The 6,944-nt window shown below is 40.9% G+C and overlaps 1 long non-coding RNA gene across 1 annotated transcript; it reads left to right on the plus strand.

Moving 5' to 3' along the window:
- Positions 1–2,985: 2,985 nt before the first annotated feature.
- Positions 2,986–6,498, plus strand: LOC125937026 (uncharacterized). Its single transcript, XR_007462213.1, has 3 exons — positions 2,986–3,236; positions 5,048–5,260; positions 6,235–6,498. It is a non-coding gene; the product is annotated as an uncharacterized LOC125937026 (long non-coding RNA).
- The last annotated feature ends 446 nt before the right edge of the window (positions 6,499–6,944 follow it).

Consider the following 6,944-nt stretch of genomic DNA (forward strand, 5'->3'; position numbering starts at 1 on the left):
CGTCAGCCCAGCCTGGCCAGATCGGCACGTGGTTCTCAACATGGCCAACGGAAGTGTCCTGTTAATGCAACCTGTCTTCGTGATTCACCTGCAGGGAGCTTTCCTTTCCCAGTTGCTTTCCTGTCTGAACTTCACAGAGACGTCTTTATGCTCCTTGGAGATTTTTGCCTGGGCTTCCAAATAAAGGCAAGAGAGTGGCAGGGCCAGGGGGACCTGCACCGTCTTAGCTGCAGGGCCCAGCTCCTACCACCCTCTCTGCTCTATGACCCAGCCAGCACTTATGATGCATTGTCCCATCACCTTCACCATTTATAGCACAAAAGCTATTTAGCCAGTGCCTGCAACCCTTCAGCCTGCAGTGCCTTGACAGCAGAGGTTATAGGAAAAAAGAGAGAGAGAGAGGGAGAGGGGAAGAGAGAGAGAAAGAGAGAACAATGTGCAATTGGCACTGCATTAGAGATGGAAAAAGTACTTAAAGCCTGCAACATTCATCAAGACTGAATACATAAATGCCACATTTTGAATAAGCGAAGCAAAAGACAATGACAAAGGAAAGGCGCATTGCTTTAGGAATCTCTATCATTTTCATTTGCTGCTGTCAGGAACCTGTTTTTTGCCTCTCACTCTATCAGCCATTATAGCATTAATGAAGTAACCTCACATAGTTATTGACTGGCTTGTCAGAGGCCCTGCCTGATCCCTTAATAGAAACCATTGGTCTTCAGTTAAAAATGGGGTGAGCTGGGAGGTGCTGTGGGCATGTGCTGAATTTCAAGTGCACTCCTGAGGTTATCAAAAGCCATGAAATGCAAATTATTATATTTTTTAAACACACAGATTTCATGCAACTGAGCATATAAAATTGACTAATATTGTACTTTATGCATGCCTTATAATGTTTTCAAATATGCTCTGCATATGTTCTTTTCCCAGAAAGTTGTGGGTGGTATTTGAATAAGCAGAGGTAGGCCTAGTTTTATTTTCTTCTTGAGTCCTCTCCTGCTTGCTGTAAGCTGGCACTTTTAGCTAATATAGAGCCATGTTGATGCACTGTCTACTCAAACACCACCAACAATCCTTTGTCTGAATTTCAGTCTCAGATCAAAAATCCTTTTCTTTCATGATTTTATTTCCCCGCCTAAAAGTATCCAGATCTTCAAACCAGTATATCATTTGCTAGCAACTGCAGATTGGCAAGAGGTCTAAAGAATAAATCCCTGCCCTAGAAGGCAGTAAATTGGAAAAATAATCCTAGAGGTAGAGCTTTTAATTCCAGTACCACAATACCATGGAGCAGATATGTTAAAATCTAACCACCACAAGGCAGAGAAGGGTAAAATATGAAAAGTCAAGGACAAAACGCTTGGAAAGTTGGTTATATTTCTGAGTGGGGAAGAGCAAATACAATAATTATGGGGTCAAGCTTCAGGGGGTCTACAAAGAGGCACTGATAAGAATGCATACCTAGCTTTGTTTTTTGGGCACATAGCATGCTGGCTTCATATTGGTATTTAATTGGATCATTCTCCTGGTATAAAGCTCTGACCTTTTCTCAGCTTCTCTGGGGAGGGAATGTGGTGTCTATGTCTGTTGATTTGCATTATGGCTCCCCCAAACTGGCTCTCTTTGACAGTAGATTATGTGCATTTCTTACCTTTGAGGTCATCCAAAAACTAAGAACAAGAAGCTCAAAAATTTCTTCCCTGCATATTTTACACTCAAATGTCTTGTGGCTTCTCTTTGCCATCAGTACTATCTCACCTCACTTGCTTCCTCATGGGGATAATCTGTAGATTCACTGACATACACTATATTTTCTCATTTAACAATGAAATTAAAGACCTAAGACTTGGCCACCAAATAAATGTCGATGGTTTGACTTCCAAAAGTTCAACTTAGTTGAGAGACATATTGACTAGCTCCCATATTTAGTCCATAACATTCAAGTAACTATTTCATTAGAGAAACAATGAAAGTGCATTTCCTTCTGAACCATTTTCTCTCTTTTAGATTGGACCCAAATTCTTTCAGAAAAACATTATTTCTTACAATTTCTTTCACATGTCCTGAAAGCCCAAAAAACGCCAAACTGTAAGGGTATATACACTTTTCTTGATCTCTGATATTAATTGACCAATATTGGCTGCATTAGGAAGATATTAATCACGAGGTAGACAGTACTGATCTAGTTTTACAAACTTTCTAAATGTATAAGCTCAAATCAAACATAGTTATGTATCACTGACTCATAGATATTTTGAAATTTCTAGCATATTTCTTATATGTCAATAAACATATCATTATAAATTCAAGTGGCTTTAAAACTGGAAGCTACCTTCATGCAATTTTAGTTCAATGTTCTCATGCTAGTCACAAAGAAAATAGAGTCCCAAATAAGGTAAGTGACTTGTTCAAGGTCACAAATAAGTCACTGCCATTTACGCATTCATTTATTCAACATACATTATTTGAATGCAGCCTATGTATGGGGCACTGGAGTAAAACCTAGAGATATAAAAATTATATATGCTTGGTCCCTTATCTCATGGAGTTAATGGTGGTGGGGGTGGGGGGAACCACAGGCTGTTTAATGATTTGTGATAAATGCTCTAACAGGACAGAGAAATTAGCAACCTGAGAGAGGAGCAATCAGGAGAGGCTTCCAGACAAAGGTATGTTTATGCAGAGACTTGAAAGATAAGATGGATTTAACCATATGAAAATAACAGAGCTGGAAAAGAGAGCTTTTAAAGAGCTTACGTTTAGGTATTCAGCCAAGGACATGGCATGTGAAAGCTCAGAGGTGAGAGGTAAGATGGTGCACTGAAGAAACAAAAAAAGATCCCGAAGACTGGGGTGTGGGCTGTGAAGTAAGAGGAGCCTGGTAAGATGGCAGAGGCCAGGTCACAAAAGGCTCCTGGATGGAGGTAACAACTGTGAACTTCCTCCGCAGAGCATTCGGACATCATTAAGGGTATTAAACAGAGGAGTGAGCTGACCAAATGTGGAATTTATAGCATCAATCTGGCCAGCACTTGAAGGAGAAAGCAGCAAGGCTGGAGAAAGGGAGGCCAGTTAGAATTAAAACAAGGTGAGACAAAGATGTGGACAACAGCAGCTAGGATAGTTGAAGAGATATTTAGGGGCAAATGTGACAGGTCCTGGTGACGAGGGGAGTAAGCCTCCCACACTTCTGGTTGGGGCAACTGGACACTTGGGGCCATGCACTGCAAAAGGTGAGACTCACTTTTGGATGAGAGAAAATTAGGTGTCCCACTTAGACAGCTTAAATAATTAGCAGTCATTTAGGACACCAAGTAAATAAATATGGCAAAATCTCAAGCAAGAATGGGGTCTGAGCCTGCAGATCTCCCAGTCCAGTGCTCTTTCTCTATACCTCTATGAACGATCCCTTTTCCTCTAAAGGGCTGAACGTTCAAAGCAGCTTTCCAGAAACTCAGCAGTAAAGAATTTTGAGACACAGTAGAGGGCTTCTTTGAAATATGCACTTAAAGACTTTTCAGTTTTCACCAGGTTTTATGGTTTCAAAAGTTACGTTACAACTTTCACCCAGTATATTATTAATTATGAAAGGAAAAATGAGAATCATCTTACATTTCATGTAGTTACCACGCCGTAAGTCAGAAAGCACTTTCACGAATGTAAGTTTCCACATTTAATCTCCTAAAGGAAATGCTCTCTGCACCGTTTCGTCACTGCCATGACACAGATCACCACAACTTCTAGTGAAACGTCCACATCAACCCTATGACATTGCTTGGGTACTCAGATCCTCAGCTGGCTGCCCCCACTCCCACCCCCTGGAATCTGCTCTAAACATGCTCATCTGCAAATGAAGGAACTGAATTAGGACATCCTGGAGGCTTTAAGTTTCAGCTTTAAGTTTCTGTGATGCCAAGCCTGAGATCTGGGGTTCTGCAATGCTGAATTTCTAGTATATATTTTGTAAAGTAGAGACACACATAAGGAGGAAAAAGAAATATGGACCATGTTAGAAAGCTCCAAGAGGAAAATGGGAGCAGGAGGAAAGAGCTTCGATGCAGAATGAATCACTGGGTTGGTGAGACCTTGAAGCCGGCAGAGGAATGAGGAAGTCAGGGAAATAGGGGGAGTGGGGCACATTATTTAAACATCACGTTGACTCAGACCCACTCAACAAATGCTCTCCGTCTTTCTCCAACTTAATGTACACCTATGTTCCTAGGCCAGAGTGTGCTCTGCCTCATGATGCCCCCATCAAAACTATGAAGGGAGTAATTGTATTTTCATCCTACTGCCGCTAAGAAGCAATAGCTCTTCTTTTCCTTGTTTTTCATCATGACAGACTATAACAACTAAGAGTATAATCATGATTAAGGTGGTGATATACAATTTTTTAAATGGACACGCACACACACACACACATACACACACTACAATCTACACACCCATCATGCATACTTGCCTATACGTATGCATGCTCTCCACACAAATGCACGTGCACACACTCTCACACATGTATGCACACTCAATACCCCCACAACCATACAATTGTGCGTACAATTGTCCACACGCCCACTGGCACATTTTCTCTTTGCTTGGGCTGCACACCTGGTTCCTTCCACTGGACAGGCCACAAGAAGGGCCCTGAGGTTTGATCTGGGAAACAGAGAGTGCTTCAAGCCCTACTTCTCTTGTTTGTTTTTCTTAATGTGCTGTCAACGCCATACTACCAAGTGCTCTCTCCCTGTAATGACAATACTGCCCACAGGTCTTTTCTTCAAAGGAGCGGAGAAATCAGTGGGCCATACAGTGTTCTGCTGGAGCCCATGGTCTCTGTTTTTGAAAATGTGTTTAGTGAGAAGACTTGTCATTTGCAAAAAGGAACAAAGAAGTCAAGGGCACATTTAGATTACCCATACTAATTAGATGCTTGTTCCCACAGCAGCGTTCGGGTTTTTAATCAAATCTCCAAAGTTTGTTGGTCTCCTAGATTAAACAACTCTCCCTCTCTCTGACCTGGCCCTGCTTTTGTTTCATTATGTAGATCTGACCTTTACCTCACAAAGGTGTTGGCACTGAGAAGACACAATGCAAAGTTTCTCCGCTACCAAAGTGCTGAATTCAAGATAGCTCCCATGAAGAGACACCACTATTTCTAGTCCCAGCTCTGGGTCCCGCATGTTCTTTCCTGGCTGTCCCGGAACCGGGACGGGATTAGAGGGCCTCTCTAATCCCATGCTCATGAATGCTATCTCAGGTAAGCCTTGGAGATTTTTCTAACCAAAACTGCCCAGGCCAAACGAGAATATCTGCCAGCAAAATAGAAAAGTAAGTCAAATCCCCAATGGCATCCTGAAACCTCAGACTGTCATAATGTCTCAAGCTTCCATTTCATACAATCTTTGGCATATTTTAAGCATGCAAATGGGCCATCTTTTCTTCTCTGTCTTTCTTTTATTTTATTTTTAAGGATTCAGGAGCAGCAAAATAATTAGCATTCAAGCAGCCCAGTAGGGCATCCATTTATACTCTTACACGGGGGTCAAAGTGCATGATGCTGCCCACCAGAGAGTTTTTTTACACAGAGGGGATACAGTCTGGAATATCCAAATGTAGCAAGACTTTGAATCCCTATGCGGGGCTATTTGAAACTCCAATAGACACACCACTATGGGGAAATTACTTAATCTGCTTCAAGATTTATCGCTATTGTGCTCTATGCACTGGGTTAAAATAGAATACCTCAGAGAGGCCTCAGAGGGTCAGGAGTCCAATTCGCACGGCAAGTATTTCACAGAGCATTACAAAGTTTCGGACAGAGCCTTTAATCCTCAAAATCATTAAATCCTACCTTTGCACTGATATGCATATAAAAACACTCTGCCAAATGAATCTGCGTTACATTGCTCTCAAAATATTGCTGCAACGCAGAATAGGGTAGGAATCTGAAACATTCTACGGCTCACAGGGGTACAGTTTATCAAAAGGTGAAAGAGAGTTTGTGTAAAGCAAAAAAAGGAACTATTGTGTTGGACTGATTTAAGACTAAATGTACGTTGTCAAAAAAAATAGATTTTTCACCTGTCAGGCAGTCATTTTTACAAATGTATGATATGGGTACTGATTAGTGAAAATGCTCTTTTCTAGATGAATTAGAATATAACCCTCTGCTTCCTTGCCGTTCATCTAAGAGTTCCCCCTTTTGTGGAACTCACTTGTATATTGTTTCAGTTTCTAGGGAAAAGGTTAAGAGATACATTCACTGCAAAGTAGAATTGATCTTTCGAAACCATCAAGTGGGCTTGCAATGAAGGAGGAAGCTGGTGCCCGGCAAAAACAAAGAAACTTCTGCTCTGTGCGCAGGTCGTCAGCATAAGGCATCGAATCCCATTTTCATAGAAGAAACACATGAGAACTGGCTCTCCTGACACCAGCGCTGACATTTCCCTGAAATTCTTATGACTTTGTCATCAACCCACATATTTTCAAAACAAATCGTCTCGTGTTTGTTTGCTTTAAAAACAAGATGCCATTGTCCTAGATGAAAATGTGACTTTATAGTAAAAATGTCAGCATGAAAACACAAGGAAGGGGGGAAAAAAGCTGAGAGGAAAATAAAAAATAGAGCTTAAGTAGCCTTTTCTAAGGGCCTGAATATATGTGATTAAAAGTGATTTCAAAAACTATGGCAAATATATTCTTATATCTCATAAGAATACTGGGTGAATAATGATAGGATGTTTAAAAGCAATTTGTTTTTATGACACTTTTTTGTGAACTTGCAGAAATTAGTGACAACAGCAACAAAATCAAGGGCTATTGACATCTCATAGCTGAAAAGCATAAGCTGGCATCATTTTGCAACCTTGTTTTCTTTGGTTACATGCAGAGTAAAAATAAAATATATCTGGCAGTTGAGAAATGGCAGGATAATCTCTGGA

The sequence above is a fragment of the Panthera uncia genome, assembly GCF_023721935.1.
Source record: "Panthera uncia isolate 11264 chromosome A3 unlocalized genomic scaffold, Puncia_PCG_1.0 HiC_scaffold_11, whole genome shotgun sequence".
Classification (NCBI taxonomy): domain Eukaryota; kingdom Metazoa; phylum Chordata; class Mammalia; order Carnivora; family Felidae; genus Panthera; species Panthera uncia.